The sequence below is a fragment of the Physeter macrocephalus genome, chromosome 11 (assembly GCF_002837175.3).
Source record: "Physeter macrocephalus isolate SW-GA chromosome 11, ASM283717v5, whole genome shotgun sequence".
NCBI lineage: Eukaryota > Metazoa > Chordata > Mammalia > Artiodactyla > Physeteridae > Physeter > Physeter macrocephalus.
Window position 1 is genome coordinate 111729942 of NC_041224.1, and position 17673 is coordinate 111747614.

Consider the following 17673-nt stretch of genomic DNA (forward strand, 5'->3'; position numbering starts at 1 on the left):
GGGATTCAGCAAAAGCAGTTCTAAGAGGGAAGTTTATAGCAATACAATCCTACCTCAAGAAACAAGAAAAATCTCAAATAAACAACGCAAACTTACACCTAAAGCAATTAGAGAAAGAAGAACAAAAAACACCAAAGTTAGCAGAAGGAAAGAAATCATAAAGATCACAGCAGAAATAAATGAAATAGAAATGAAGAAAACAATTGCAAAGATCAATAAAACAAAAAGTTGGTTCTTTGAGAAGATAAACAAAATTGATAAACCATTAGCCAGATTCAACAGGAAAAAAAGGGAGGAGACTCAAATCAACAGAATTAGAAATGAAAAAGGAGAAGTAACAACTGATACTGCAGAAATACAAAGGATCATGAGATATTACTACAAGCAAGTCTATGCCAAAAAAATGGACAACCTAGAAGAAATAGACAAATTTTTTAAAAAGTACAACCTTCCATGACTGAACCAGGGAGTAATAGAATATATGAACAGACCAATCACAACCACTGAAATTAAAACTGTGATTAAAAATCTTCCAACAAACAAAAGCCCAGGGCCAGATGGCTTCACAGGTGAATTTTATCAAACATTTAGAGAAAAGCTAACACCTATCCTACTCAAACTCTTCCCAAATATAGCAGATGGAGGAACACTCCCAAACTCATTCTACGAGGCCACCATCACCCTGATACCAAAACCAGACAAAGATGTTACAGAAAAAGAAAATTAGAGGCCAATATCACTGACGAACATAGATACAAATATCCTCAACAAAATACTAGCAAACAGAATCCAACAGCACATTAAAAGGATCATACACCATGATTACGTGGTGTTTACACCAGAAATTGAAGGATTCTTTAGTATATGCAAATCAATCCATGTGGTACACCATATTAACTGAAGAATTAAAAACCATATGATCATCTCAATAGATGCAGAAAAAGCTTTTGACAACATTCAACACGCAGTTATGATAAAAACTGCAGAAAGTGGGCATAGAGGGAAACTACCTCAGCCTAATAAAAGAAGTACATGACAAACACACAGCCTACATCATTCTCAATGGTGAAAAACTGAAAGCATTGCCTCTAAGATCAGGAAGAAGAAAAGTGGGCCCACTCTAACCACTATTACTCAACATGGCTTTGGAAGTTTTAACCACAGCAATCAGAAAAGAAAAAGAAATAAAAGGAATACAGATTGGAAGAGAAGAAGTAAAACTGTCACTGTTTGCAGCAGACATGATACTATACATAGAAAATTCTAAAGATGCCACCAGAAAACCACTAGAGCTAATCAATGAATTTGGTAAAGTAGCAGGCTACAAAATTAATGCACAGAAATCTCTTGCATTCCTATACATAAACAATGAAAAAGCAGAAAGAGAAATTAAGGAAACACTCCCATTTACCACTGCAAGAAAAAGAATAAAATACCTAGGAATAAACCTACCTAAGGAGGCAAAAGGTCTGTATGCATTAAATTATAAGATACTGATGAAAGAAATCAAAGACAATACGGACAGATGGAGAGATATACCATGTTCTTGGATTGAAAGAATCAACATTGTGACAATGACTAAACTACCCAAAGCAATCTACAGATTTAATGCAATCCCTTTCAAATTACCAATGGGATTTTTTGAAGAACTAGAACAAGAAATTTTACAATTTGTATGGAAACACAGAAGACCCCGAATAGCCAAAGCAATCTTGAGAACGAAAAATGGAGCTGGAGGAATCAGGCTCCCTGACTTCAGACTATATTACAAAGCTATAGTACAAAGCTACTAACACAAAAACACACTTATAGATAAATGGAACAGGATAGGAAGGCCAGAGATAAACCCACGCACATATAGTCACCTTATCTTTGACAAAGGAGGCAAGAATATACAATGGAGAAAGACAGTCTCTTCAATAAGTGGTGCTGGGAAAACTGGACAGCTACATTTAAAAGAATGAAGTTAGAACACTTCTTAACACCATACACAAAAATAAACTCAAAATGGATTAAAGACCTAAATGTAAGGCCAGACACTGTCAAACTCTTAGAGGGAAACATAGGCAGAACACTCCATGACATAAATCACAGCAAGATCCTTTTTGACCCACCTCCTAGAGTAGTGGAAATAAAACTAAAAATAAACAAATGGGACCTAATGAAACATAAAAGCTTTTGCAAAGCAAAGGAAACCATAAACAAGACGAGAAGGCAACCCTCAGAATGGGAGAAAATATTTGCAAATGAAGCAACTGAAAAAGGATTAATCTCCAAAATATACAAGCAGCTGATGCAGCTCAATATCAAAAACACAAACAACCCAATCCAAAAATGGGCAGAAGACTTCTATAGACACTTCTGCAAAGAAGATATACAGATTGCCAACAAACACATGAAAGGATGCTCAACATCACTAATCATTAGAGAAATGCAAATAAAAACCACAATGAGGTATCACCTCACACTGGTCAGAATGGCCATTGTCAAAAAATCTAGAAACAATAAATGCTAGGGAGGGTGTAGAGAAAAGGGAACCCTCTTTCACTGTTGGTGGGAATGTAAATTGATACAGCCACTATAGAGAACAGTATGGAGGTTCCTTAAAAAACTAAAAATAGAACTACCATGTGACCCAGCAATCCCACTACTAGGCATATACCCTAAGCAAACCATAATTCAAAAAGAGTCATGTACCATAATGTTCATTGCAGCTCTATTTACAATAGCCAGGACATGGAAGCAACCTAAATGTCCATCAACAGATGAATGGATAAAGAAGATGTGGCACAAATATACAATGGAGTATTACTCAGCCATAAAAAGGAACAAAATTGAGTTGTTTGTAGTGAGGTAGATGGACCTAGAGTCTGTCATAGAGAATGAAGTAAGTCAGAAAGAAAAACAAATACTGTATGCTAACGTATATATATATGGAATCTAAAAAACTGTACTGATGAACATAGTGGCAGGGCAGGAATAAAGATGCAGACATAGAGAACAGACTTGAGGACACAGGGCAGGAAGGGGAAGCTGGGATGAAGTGAAAGAGTAGCATTGACATATATACACTACAAAATGTAAAATGGATGGCTAGTGGGAAGTTGCTGCATAGCACAGCGAGATCAATTTGATGCTTTGTGAAGACCTAGAGGGGTGGGATAGCGAGGGAGGCTCAAGAGGGAGGGAATATGCAGATATAGGCATACATATAGCTGATTTACTGTGTCGTACAGCAGAAACTAACACAACATTGTAAAGCAATTATACTCCAATAAAGATGTGGAAAAAAAATCTAGTGGAGTAAATTACCAAATTTTCAATGAAAATTCAAAAAATCAGTTTTAACAGTAAGCTTAAAGAAAAATCAAGAGAAATATAAATTAATTAAGTATTCAGTTAGGGAATCTAGAGAAAGAACAACATAAAAGACAAAGTTAAATTGTAAAAAAAAAAACATTAAAATAGCAAAAAAATACGTGTAATTAAGATATTAATAAAATATAAAATAGCTTGTTCCTTCAAAAGAATCATAAAATCACATAACTTCTTAAATGAAATCAAGGGCAAAAAATAGCAAAATCACAGTTATAACAGAATAAATGGAAATAAGACTTGGTGAAGATTATTATACATAAAATAATAATTATCAATAAAATTGGTTTATTTTTAAAACTCTCATTGTATTATAAGTTCTGAGAAGTCAGGAATTGTCTCAACTTTACTCACCATTATATAATCAATGCCAAATACAAGATAGGTAGTCAATAGTTATCTATTGAACATACACACATAGCAATGAATAAATGAGTATTCTCTCATGTTAATCAATTAAAGAGGGAAAAGCAACATATTCATAGAGAAATAAAAGGAAAACAATGAATATATATATTCCTCATACCTCTAGTTAGCAAACATCAAAGTATTTTTTTGATTAGTTGTTTTCGACTTCGCAGGAAAATGGTAATCTCATACACAGCTGCTATGAGTTTAAATTGGTAGAGCCACTTTGGCAGGAGATATGGAAATATTAACGTTCAAGTTCACCTATTCTTTCACAGAAACATCAGATTTCTATATATCTTCTCTAGAAAGTAGTCAAATATGGGCACAATAAGCATATATAAGAATATTCCTTCAACATGGTCAATAATACCAAAGGAAGAAGAAAAATTACTAAAGCCAACCAACATGTCCAGTCATGTGGACAAGACTAGATAAATCACATGACATCCATCCTATGGCTGCTATTTATACAGCCTTTCAAAAGAATGAAGTAAGGACTCAATGTGCTGACAGGAAGGTCTACAAGATATATTAACCAAAGGGAAAATAGGTTGCCTAACAATGTACACAAAGGTATTTATATAAACAAAAATAAAATGATGTATTTCTTTGTATGTATGTTTCAAAATACAGATTACTGAAATATAGTACCTACAGACTGCTGTCATACTACTTCCCTACCTATATTTAAAATAAGACGTATGTCTGATTTGCTTTAGGTGAAACTTCTAAGGAAACAGATTTGATTAGTGAAAGCCACCTGCAGACTCTGTTTACTTTTTAATTCTAAAAGGTGATATAGCCTATATTGTTCACTTTTTTTCATATTGAATTTTTACATTTTAAATATCTTTTGCTGAAGAGAATGGGGCACTAAAATTACTCTCTTGTTTATATAGCTTAGATATGAATTCTGCAAGTGAGTAGCATTTTGGGGTTTGTCAAATATGGAGAGGGAAAGCCTATGTGGGTGGGCAAAATTTTCTGCTTTCCAAGCTGCAAAAACCACTTTGCAATAATTATCTTGTCTGATCATAAACATATTTATTTCCTATAAAGTGATTTTAATAGTTTCTTAAACAATTTTAACTGAGAAATCTTCCTATGGATATGAAATGTGAGTTGATTTACTAGAAATTGTTATTCAGTTTTATAGAAGTTTTTCTTCTCTATTTGGTGCTATTCGATTAAATCTATTTATAACCTCTTTTAATTAGCTGCAGAATTATAGTCCAGTTTGCACTACCCACTGTATATGTATATTTTGAAAACTACATATGTGAAATGCAGTACTTACTAAGCACAGAGTGCCCTGCTGCTGAACATTGACTTAGTCTTAGGCTATCAGAGATGTAAATGTAACGAACTAGGCAAACCTAAATAGAGACTGTTGAATGCTTCAATTCACCTGCAGCTAATCCACCAAGGGGGACATTCTATTTGTTGGGAAATGCTGTGCCAAGGATATCACATTTAATGGCTTTGGCAAGAAGAATGATTTTCATCAGCTGTAACAAACAAGTTCCTCATCTCCAATACTACCATCTGTCCTCCTGGTTCCCACCCAGAACTCTATATACAGGCTCAACTGAACAGGTTTTAGACTGCCTAAGGTCACTGCACAATCAACCTTAACAGATGGCATCGCAGCGAACATCTAAACTGTAGCAGTGGCCAAATGCATAGGATAATCCTCATTGCTGAGGAAGAATGCCCTCTGTGTATGCCGCCCTGATGTTCTGATTCTACTAAACATTTCATGTGAAAATAAGTCTTCATAGTCTTTATATTAATGGCTTAAATGGCTAAGTCTTTGCACTAATTTGCCAGCACATTTCTACCTTAAACCTTGTTTCTAGTATTTTCATTGTTATGGTATAATTACATAAAGATTATACTCTGAGTTAATATCTACCATTAATGACCCTCAGAATATATATATATATATATTTTAAGAGGAGAAATAGGCTAGGCATGCTTTTTTTTTTAAAGACATCCGTGTGTACTGAAAAACAATACAGTTAGATGTCAAAATAGTCACACAAAGTTTAAGATAACCATAAGTAATTAATGATGAACAGAGAAACTTTTTAACTTTAAAATTAGTCCTACTTAAGACCCATATGCCCATACTTATCTCTGGCTGACTGATATTCTCACTTGATTTCTCAACATCACTTCAAATTCAACAGCCAAGGGCATTATTCTTGCTTTCAAAGTAGCTGTAACTTCTATTTTTCATATTTCTGTTATGGGTAGTTTCATTCTATCATCACCCAGCTTTACTATTTGGAGTCAGAGAATGCTGGATTTAAAGTTCACCCATTCTCTTTCTCCCCCAATATTAACACCCCTAGCCATTTACCCCATCATGTCCCAATAACTCTGGAAGCCAAGTTTATGTCCTTTAAGCAGAAACTGGAGATATTCTTTCTGAAGAAGATAGTGAAATCTTAGAACTCCCAGTGAAAAGGGTCAGAGAGAATTTCCTATGATAAAAACTTCCATTCACAAGCCCTGTTATACACACTAAAGAGCGGAAGGTAGAGTTGAGAAAAAATATTTTAAATTAGAATAAAATTAAGTCAACGGAAAATAGGAGAGAAAAATTTTAAAAATTATAGCATCAGCCCCAAAATATCAAAAGCTAAATAAGAGGAAATATAAAAACAAATAAAGGAAAGGCAATTTTTAATAAAAGAGTTTAAATCAATTTTCTAGAATTTAAGGACATTAATTTTCAGACTAAAGGGGTTTGTAAAGTGCCCCTGAAATCCTAAACTTCTACACTATGGCATTTTATCATGACATTTCAGGACAGTAGGGACATGGAGAAGGTCACAATAACTGCCAGAGGAAACAGAACAGGCCACATACAGGATTAAAAGTCAGAATAGCAGCATTGGTAGCTAGAAGACAATAGATCAATGCCTTTCCATTTTGGGGGATAAATTTACTTAGAAATCTGAAAACAGGCAAATCATTAATTGTATGAATTCAATAAAGATGATTTTTGATAAGTAAATTACCAAAAATTTACCTCCAGAAATTCTGGATGTTCTTCTCCACAAAATAGGTATAAACCAAGAAAGAGAAGGACTTAGTGTGAAATAACTAACCCAGATCACAGGATTAGAAGGAGAGTGCAAAAAGAAGGTCTTCAAGAAAATTAAAAAAGAAACAAAACTTGTAGAGTCCCTGATGTGTTTATGTGTAAGATAATATCCTTGATGAACAAAGATGCAAAAATCAACAAAATATAGGCAAATGAAATTCAATAACATGAAAAATTTATATATTAAAGATATATAAAATATATTAAAGGGATTATACACAATAATTAAGAAGGATTTATTCCAGGGATAAAAGAATGGTTCAATATTTGCAAATCAATCAATGTGATACACCATATAAATAAATGAAGCATAAAAATCATATAATCATCCAAATCAATGCAGAAAAAGAACTTGACAAAATTCAATATCCATTTATAAAAACTCTCAACAACGTGAGCATAGAGGGACCATAATTCAGCAAAATAAAGCCATGTATGAAAAGCCCAAAGCAAACATAATGGTCAAAAGCTGAAAGCTTTTTCCTCTAAGATCAAGAACAAGACGAGGATTCCCCTTTCACCATTTTTATTCAGCATAGTATTGGAAGTTCTAGCCAGAGCAATTAGGCCAGAAAAAAAAAAAAAAAAGAGTCATCCAAATTGGAAAGGGAAAAGTAAAACTGTCACTATTTGTAGTTTACAAAATATCATATATAGTAACCCTAAAGATGCCACAAAAATAATGCTAGAATAAACAATTTCAGTAAAATTGTGTGATATAAAATCAATATACAAGTATCTGAATTTTTTACACTGATAACAAACTATCAGAGAAATTAAGAAAACAATCACATTTACAATTGCATCAATAAGAAAAAAATACCTAGGAGTAAATTTAACTACAATGGTGAAAGGCTATTAAAAAGTATGTTATTAATTTAAAAAATGGAAGAAGAAATGAAAATACATTCTGTGCTCATTGACTGGAAAAATTAATATTGTTAAATGTCCATATTATCCAAGCAATCTACAGATTCAATGTAATCCCTACCAAAATTCCAAAGTCATTTTCACATAAAAAGGACTAACAATTGTAAATTTGTATAGAACCTAAAGATGCCAAGTAACCAAAGCAATCTTGAGAAAGAACAACAAAACTGGAGGGACCAGACTCCCTGATTCCAAACAGTATTACAAAGTTATAATAATCAAAATAATATAGTACTGGCATAAAATCAGACACAGAGATCAATGGAACAGAATAGAGAGCTTAGAAATAAATAAATAAATAGATAAATAGATAAATAAATAAATTCAATTTATTTATGACATAGGAGCCAAGAATATATGCTAAGAAAGGACAGTCTTTCTATAAATGGTGTTGAAAATCCTGAACAGACACATGCAAAAGAATGAAACAGGTTTCTTTAATTTCTCTTTCTGATTGTTGTCTGTATTTGTTGTTAGAGTATAGAAATGTAACAGATTTCTGTGTATTAATTTTGTATCCTGCAACTTTACCAAATTCATTGACAAGCTCTAGTACCTTTCTGGTGGCATCTTTAGGATTTTCTATGTATAGTATCATGTCATCTGCAAACAGTGACAGTTTTAATTCTTCCTTTTCAGTTTGGATTCCTTTTATTTCTTTTTCTTGTCTGATTGCTGTGGTTAGGACTTCCAAAACCATGTTGAATAAAACTGGCAAGACTGGGCATCCTTGTCTTATTCCTGATCTTAGAGTAAATGCTTTTAGCTTTTCACCACTGAGTATCATGTTAGTTATGGACTTGTCATATATGGCTTTTAGTATATTGAGGTATGTTCCCTTGATGCCCACTTTTTGGAGAGTTTTATCATAACTGGATGTTGAATTTTGTTAAAAACTTTTTCTGCATCTATTGAGATGATCATATGGCTTTTATATTTCAATATTTTAATGTGGTGTATTGCATTGATTGATTTCCAGATATTGAAAAATCCTTGCATCCCTGGAATAAATCCCATTTGATCATGTATGATCCTTTTAATGTATTGTTGGATTCTGTTTGCTAGTATTTTCTTTAGAATTTTTGAATCTATGTTCATCAGTGATATTGGCCTGTAATTTTCTTTTTTTGTGATTTCTTTATCTGGTTTGTCTGGTTTTATATCAGGGATATGATGACCTCATAGAATGAATTTGGGAGTGTTCTTTCCTCTGTAATTTTTTGAAAGAGTTTGAGAAGAATAGGTTAACTCTTCTCTACATGTTTGGTAGAATTCTCCCATGAAGCCACCAAGTCCTGGACTTTTCTTTGTTGGGAATTTTTTATTACTGAATCAATTTCATTACTGGTATTTGGTCTGCTCATATTTTCCATTTCTCCCAGTTCAGTTGTGTGAGACTGTACATTTCTAGTAATTTGTCCATGTCTTCTAGGTTGTTCCTTTGATTGGCATATAGTTGTTCATAGTAGTCTCTTATAATAATTTGTTTTTCTGTGGTGTCAGTTGTAACTTCTCCTTTTTTATTTGATTTTATTAATTTTTGCCTTCTTTTTTTCTTGATAATTTTAGTTAAAGGCTTATCAATTTTGCTTAGCTTCTCAAAGAAGCAGCTCTTAGTTTCACTGACCTTTTCTTCTGTTTTTGAGTCTCTACTTCATTTATTTCTGCTTTGATCTTTATGATTTCTTTCTTTCTACTAACTTGGGTTTTGTTTTTCTTTTTCTAGCTCCTTTAGGCATACAGTTAGATAGTTTACTTGAGATTGTCTTTGTTTCCTGAGGTAAGCTTTTGTCATTATAAACTTCCCTCTTAGAACTTCTTTAGCTAAGGTCCATAGTTTTTGGTTGTTGTGTTTTCATTTTCATTTATCTCCAGGTATTTTTTGATTTCCTCTTCAATTTCTTCAGTGACCCATTGGTTGTTTAATACTATATTGTTTAGCCTCCATGTGTTTGTGTTTGCTATAGTTTTTTTTTTTTCTTGTAGTTGATTTCTAGTCTCAGAGCATTATGGTTGGAAAAGATGCTTGCAAGATTTCAATTTTTAAAAATTTATCAAGACATATTTTGTGGCCTAGCATGTGATATATTCTGGAGAATGTTCTGTGTAAACTTGAAAAGAATGTGTATTCAGCTGCTTTCAGATGGAATGCTCTCCATATATCAAGTTCATTTGGTCTAATGTGTCATTTAAGGTCTGTTTTACCTTATTGATTTTCTGTTTTGATGATCTGTCCATTGATGTAAGTAAGGTATTAAACTTCCCTATTATTGTTGTTATTTTCAATTTCTCCCTTAATGTCAGTTAATATTTGCTTTATGCATTTAGGTGCTCCTATGTTGGGTGCATATATGTTTACAATTGTTATATATTCTTGGATTGATCCCTTGATCATTAGGTAATGCCCTTCTTTGTCTCTTGTAACAGTCTTTATTTTAAAGCCTATTTTGTCTGACATAAGTACTGCTACCCTGGCTTTATTTTGATTTCTATTGGCATGGAATAACTTTCTTCATTGCCTCACCTTCAGTCTGTGTGTGTCTTTAGATCTAAAGTGCATCTTTTGTAGGCAGCATACATACAGACCAAAACAGTATGGCACTGGTACAAAAACAGACACATAGATAAATGGAACAGAATAGAGAGCCCAGAAATAAACTCACATGCTTATGGTCAATTAATCTATGACAAAGGAAGAATATACAATGGAGAAAAGACAGTCTCTAAGTTGTGCTGGGAAAACTGGACAGCTTTATGTAAAGAATGAAATTAGAACACTTTCCAACACCATATACAATCTTTGATAAAGGAGGCAAGAATATACAATGGAGAAAAGACAGTCTCTAAGTTGTGCTGGGAAAACTGGACAGCTTTATGTAAAGAATGAAATTAGAACACTTTCCAACACCATATACAAAAATAAACTCAAAATAATTTAAAGACCTAAATGTAAGACTGGAAACCATAAAACTCTGAGAATAAAACATAGGCAGAACACTCTTTGACATAAACTGTGGCAGTGTTTTTTGGATCTGCCTCCTAAAGCAAAGGAAATAAAAGCAAAAATAAACAAATGGGACCTAATTATACTTAAAAGGTTTTACACAGCAAAGGAAACCATCAACAAAAAGACAACCTACTGAATGAGAGATAGTATTTGCAAATATAAGTCCAGTAAGGGGTTAATATCCAAAATATATAAACAGCTCATACAACTCAACTTCAAACAAACAAACAAATTAAAAAATGGGTAGATCTGAATAGACTTTTTCCAAAGAAGACGTACAGATGGCCAACAGTCATGAAAAGATGCTCAACACCGTTAACCATCAGAGAAATGCACATTAAAAGTCAATGAGATATCACTTCACACTTGTAAGAATGCCTATCATCAAAAAGAACACAACAAATTTTGTCCAGGATGTGGAGAAAAGGGAACCCTCAGACACTGTTGGAGGGAATGTAAGTTGGTGCAGCCACTGTGAAAAACAGTATGGAGATTTATCAAAAAACTAAAAGTAGAACTTCCATATGACCCAGCATTTCCACTCCTGGCTTTACATCCAAAAATTGAAACCATTAATTTGAAAAGATGCATGCACCCCAATTTTCACAGCAGTATTATTTACAATTGCCAAGATAGATGTATGGATAAAGAAGATGTGGTACATATATATACAATGGAATATTGTTCAGCCATAACAAAGAATGAAATCTTATCTGGTAGAATGGATAGACCTGGAGGGCATTATACTAAATGAAATAAGTCAGCTCAAAAAAGATAAATACAGCATGATATCAGTTATGTGTGGAATCTATAAAAAGAAAACAAAACAAAACCAAAAAACCAAAAACAAACTAAAAAACAATAACCACACTCACAGATACAGAGAACAGTTTGGTGATTGCTGGAGAAGGGGGCAAGTGTGGGTGAACATCATCTAAGTTTCAAACTTTCAGTTATAAAATAAGTCATGGAGATGTAATATAGAGCATGGTGACTATAGTTAACAATATGGTATTGCATATTTGAAAGTTACTAAGAGAGTAGGCCTTAAAAGTTCTCATCACAAGAAAAAATAATTTGTAACTATTTATGGTGACAGATATTAACCAGACTTACTGTGATCATTTTGCAATTTATAAAAACATTGAATCATTATGTTAAACACCTGAAACTATTATAGTTACATGTCAATAAAGTATTAAAAATAAAAATTCATAAAATAAAAATTAATAAAAAATTCACTTATGAATTAGGTCCATATGAATACAAAATTGCCTTCTACCAATTCTAACATCCACCATATAAAATATGTGTTTTTCAATAAAATTAGCAAAGAAAAATATTTTTATAGTTTGACTTACATATGTGTTACTAATGAGATTTGAACTTTTTTACAAAAAATATTTATGCTTTTATTTCTTTTTTGTAACGTTTTAAGAGCAATATTCTATTTTTAACTAATATGAAAAAGTGATTTATATATGAAGAGTAGTCTTTTCCATCTATATTTCAAAGCCTGATTTATAATTTGTTGACTGTCTTTCAATAACAATCAAAAATTGATTCACTTTCAATATTAAAGGGAAGTTGATAATGCAGTCAGTTTCAACATTTGCCTTTATGTGTTCTAGTTTTAATGAGATGCTTAGAAATTACTATGAGATTACATAAATATTTGCTAATATGTTATTCTAATACTTTTTAATTTTACCTTTCGTGAATTAATTTTGATTTGTGTCTTATGTATTGTTCTAATTTGTCCTAAAGTGTTTTATTTTTCCCCAACACCAGCAAATAAGCCATTCATTTTCCACTAATTTGCACTAACATCTTAATTGGATACTGTTTTTCTATGATAAATTAATTAGCTAATATCATTGGAAAATGAATAAATGATATTATAGGATGCTCATTGACTGATTACATGAATTTTTCAGCCAATTAATGTTTTTGGACATCAAATATAATAGCTGAATATAACATAGTTAAACATATTATGTCACAGAGGAATACCCATTAAATACATTACCCATTGACCCCATGTTCTTCATTTTGTCTCAATTTGGCAATTGCTCTGCCTTATCAGTGCAGATCTTTTCAACTCATTTTTTTCTTATCTTCACAAATTAGCAGACCTAATCCTTACTTATAAGTTAAGTTTTACCTGTTGGAGGCACTCATGTGAGATTTAGAATGAAGAAGTGAAATGGAGGCCATATTCTTATTGTTTTTGACCAGCTGTCAAGGTTGTAGACATGTAAGAGTTTGGAGGCAATTGCAGCAGCCACACTCAAAATGCCTGTCCAGACTCAGCACCAAGGCTCTTAATAGGTGGTTTTGATAGTATGGGGACTGTGGAAACTTTTTGAGCTCTGGTTTGCAGCTATTAGGCGTTATTCTGCAGTGATATCCTATGTCTTATGCTCCTTTCCAATAATTTTGGAAGCAACAAAGGCCTTCTATTATTGGAGTTGTATTATTTCAAATATCTATAATGATACCTGTTTGCTGCATTGTCCATGCACTATATAATATTGAGTCACTTTACTCGTTACAGCATTAAAAAGAAAAAAAGAAAAACCTTGGGTAAATGGGTAACCGCCATAGATAGAAAAATAAATGATACATTGGTTAGCTCAGAATACAGAAGGCTAGTTGGCAGTATAATCATTGTTTTGAAATACATGAAAGACTGTTTATTATGATAATAGTAATGATAGTCACTAAGGGAACACAATGCATTAAGAGGGAGAGAGATTCTATTATATTCAGAAAAAAAACGCTCAAGTCATTGACTAAGAGAAAAATAGCTAAGTGGCTAATGATGTAGGTCATAAGGTTTGGGGCCCTGAAGAGTTCTGAGAAAAAAATTCTCAACAACCTGCCTTTCATTACTAGAATTGCCTGGAGGGAGGTTATGGGACTAGGATCCCCTGACATTTTTTTCAATTTCTATTGTCCAAGCATAAGGAGAATAAAAATCATACTTGACATAGAAAATGTATATACTCCTTTCTGCCATGTTTATTATTTTTACATAGGGACATTAGTAGGATATTTGGTTTGTGTTATGGTATAGACATTTTGGTCCGTAAATATTCTAAAGGGAAATGCTTAGGGAACAAATTTAGGTCCCCAAAGAAGAACATTCAAAAAATTCAGGCAACCAGTATTTTGAAGATGCTTATTATCTTATTTCAGTAATGATTGTTGATTATGGTAACTGATTATTTCAATAATTTCTTATATAGATAATTGGTAAGAGTAATTTAAATGCACTCCTATTTTAAATATTCTTAATTAGTAAAGTACATTTAAATAAATTACCATATTATTGAAGGTCACACATAAGTATGGTTCACCAAAACTTTACAAAGTTATAGCAAACTATATTCTGTGAAATTCATCTTTAAGAATAGCTCAGCAAATATAAATTCAACATTTGTGAAATAAACTATTTTTATTAGAGCATATTTCTCAGTGATATTAACAAAATAAAACATGGCTGGCTACTAAATTATTTATACTCTATTTTTGACCAAAGAATGGTCACTTTACAAAGAAAAAGTAGTATTTTTTTTCCTGTTTTTAGAAATATGAACAAAAGTTGAGAGAGGGAAGATGTTGGAGAAAAGGATACAAAAATGGACAAAAAAACTAAGCAAAAAAGCACCTCTCTCTCTCCAGTAAAACCACCTAAATTAGCCAAACTGATAAACTGGGTAATGTTAATAACATATGGTATGCACAGAAAGCAAAAGAGGAAGGGAGGAAATAATGGAGGAAAGAAAGTTAATTACTATATATAAACATTTTTTAAAGGTAGTTATATGAGACATTTCTTAAGGGTAGTTATATGATGTAACTAATAACAAACATAAAATGCAACAGAACAGAGAGTCCCAAAATAAACCCCACATATACAGTCAACTAATAAATTGACAAGGGTGCCAAGAACACTCAATGGGCAAAGGATAGTCTCTTCAACAAAGGTTCTTGGGCATACTAGACAGGCACATGCAGAAAAATAAAACTGAATCTCTACCTTAAGCCACTCACAAAAAGGTAACTCAAAATAAAGTTTTAGACATAAGACTTGATACTTAAAACTCCTAGAAAAAAACAAAGGGATGAAACTCCTTGACATTGGTCTTAGCAATGATTCTTTTGGATATGACACCAAAAGCAGAAGAAACAAAAGCAAAAATAAACAAGCTGTACTATATCAAAGTAAAATGCCTCTGCACAGCAAAAGAAATAGTCAACAAAATGAAAAGGCAACTTACACAATGGGAGAAAATAGTCTCAAACCATAACATGATAGGAAGTTAATACCCCAAATATATAACAAAAACCCCACACAGCTCAGTAATAACAACAAAATCTGATTAAAAAATGGGCAAAGGAGCTAAATGGACATTTTTCCAGAGAAGACATACAAATGGCCAACAGGTACATGAAAAGATGCTCAACATCACTAATCATTAAGGAAATGAAAATCAAAGCCACAATGAGATATCACCCCACACACATTAGGATGGCTATGATCAAAAAGACAAGAAATAACAAGTGTTGGCAAGGATGTGGAGAAAAGGGAGCTCTTGTATACTGTTGGTGGGACAGTAAATTGTTTCAGCCAGTATTGAAAACTGTGTGGGTTCCTTACATTTTTTTTAAGACAGAACTGTCATGTGACTACCAGCAATCCCACTTCTGGGTATTTATCTGAGGAAAACAAAAACATTAATTTGAAAAGATATATACATTCCATGTTCATTGCACTATTATTCACAATACCCAAGATTTGGAAACAATCTAAGTGTCCATCAATGGATGAATGGATAAAGAAGATGTGCTCTATATATACAATGGAATATTAAGTCAGTCACGAGAAAGAAGGGGATCTTGCCATTTGTGATGATGTGGATGGACCTTGAGGGCATAATGCTAAGTGAGATAAGTCAGACTGAGAAAGACAAATACTGTATGATATCACTTATATGTGGAATCTAAAATAGTTGAACTCATACATCAGAGAGTAGAATGGTGTTTGGCAGGGACTTGGGGTGAGGGGATTGGGGAGATGTTCATTAAGGGTAGAAATTTGCAAGTAGTAGATAAATAAGTCTGGAGATCTAATGCACTGCATAGTTATCATATTCAACAATACTGTATTATAAATGTCAAAGTTGCTAAGAGACTTGGTCTTAATTGTTCTAATCACACAAAAAATAACTATGTAATATGATAGAGGTCTTAGCTAATGCTATGGTGGCAATCGTAATTGCAATATATAAATGCATCAAGTCAACATGTTGTAAACCTTAAACTTATACAATGTTATTGGTCAATTATATCTCAATAAAAAAATAAATAAATGTAGTGGGTTGAAATCAGCACTTTTAAAATGGACTACAATGGACAGAATAATGCATTATATATGAAAAGTGAACTATTATTTCCAAAAGTCTTCATGGTATATGTATTTACAGGTTTAGAGGAGAAATGGATCATGAGTAAAAATATATGCTTTATCATAGGTAGCAGACCAAAAAAATGAAAAAAAATGCTTTAAAAAAACCCTTATTTCGCCATGATTGGTAGTTAAATGACATGAGTAGTTCTACTAATAAATCAAAAACGAAGGATTATAAGCCAAATTCCCAATACACTAATTAAAATAAAGAGTAAGCTTCATTGCAACACCTTTTCTTCCTTTATCCATGAGAATACATATTGTATTATTATGCCACTGCTTACAGCATCTGGGAAGAAAGGACATGAAGTTAAAATGCTCAGATCTTGCATTGCTAGAAAGGTGTGGTTCTCAACTAACTATATATATAAATGTATGTCTATATTAACACTACTTCAACAGAATTTAAAGACCTCCTTTTCCAAATTCTGCCTCTGTATGCTTCACAGTATCTATTTTATACTTAGATTCCAGAGATCTTCAGATTCATATCCCAGCTCTGCCACTTAATGACTGTAGAGGCAAGAGGTCTGATAACTCCAAGTGTCTCACATATCAAGTGAGGATAATAATAGGAACTTTTTCAGTGGTATAAAATGAGATAACATAGTTAATGTAATATGTACAGTGTGTCACGAACAGTAGGCCCTTCAGATATGTTAGGTGTTACTAATATTATTAACAAATAGATTGAAGGTGCAGATGGGGGAATTCTTATGAACATGCAATTTCAACCTTTTAATATATGAGAAATAGAAATTACTAAAAAAATGCTTAATTCAAATTTATTACATAATAGTGTAATTTTATTTTGAAAGAATATTTTTGATCGTGTCTTTGCTTCCACTAAGGATGTAAAAATCTACACACACACAAAAATATTTTTTCCCTAATAACAAGAATATACTATATAATCTACAAATTATAAGATTTTAGCCCATTAGAGAAATGAGTTGGTGAGGCGGACATATAGGATTCTAAAGGCCGGTAAGCCCCTCTGAAGAGGAATGGGACCTGAAAACTATCTCACATTTGTCAGAGCATGGGAGGAGAAGGTGGAAGCCATAAAAGCAGGCAAGACAAAAGCAACTCAAATTTAGGAAATCCTTAAAAGTAGAATATGGGCTAGCATGACAACTGTGAAATCTGAGGACCCCCTAAATAAAATTTATGAGCTTTTGTTTATGGTCTTCCACCAGGTGCTGATGAGAGGACTAACAGACACCTTACTTGTTGGCAGAAGTATGCAAACCCTCATCAAAAAAGCTGAAGTAACTAAATTTATATCTAAATAGACATCAAAGAAAGAAATTTACCAAGTATCAACAGCATAATGAAAATGGGAAGCGATCATTAAAC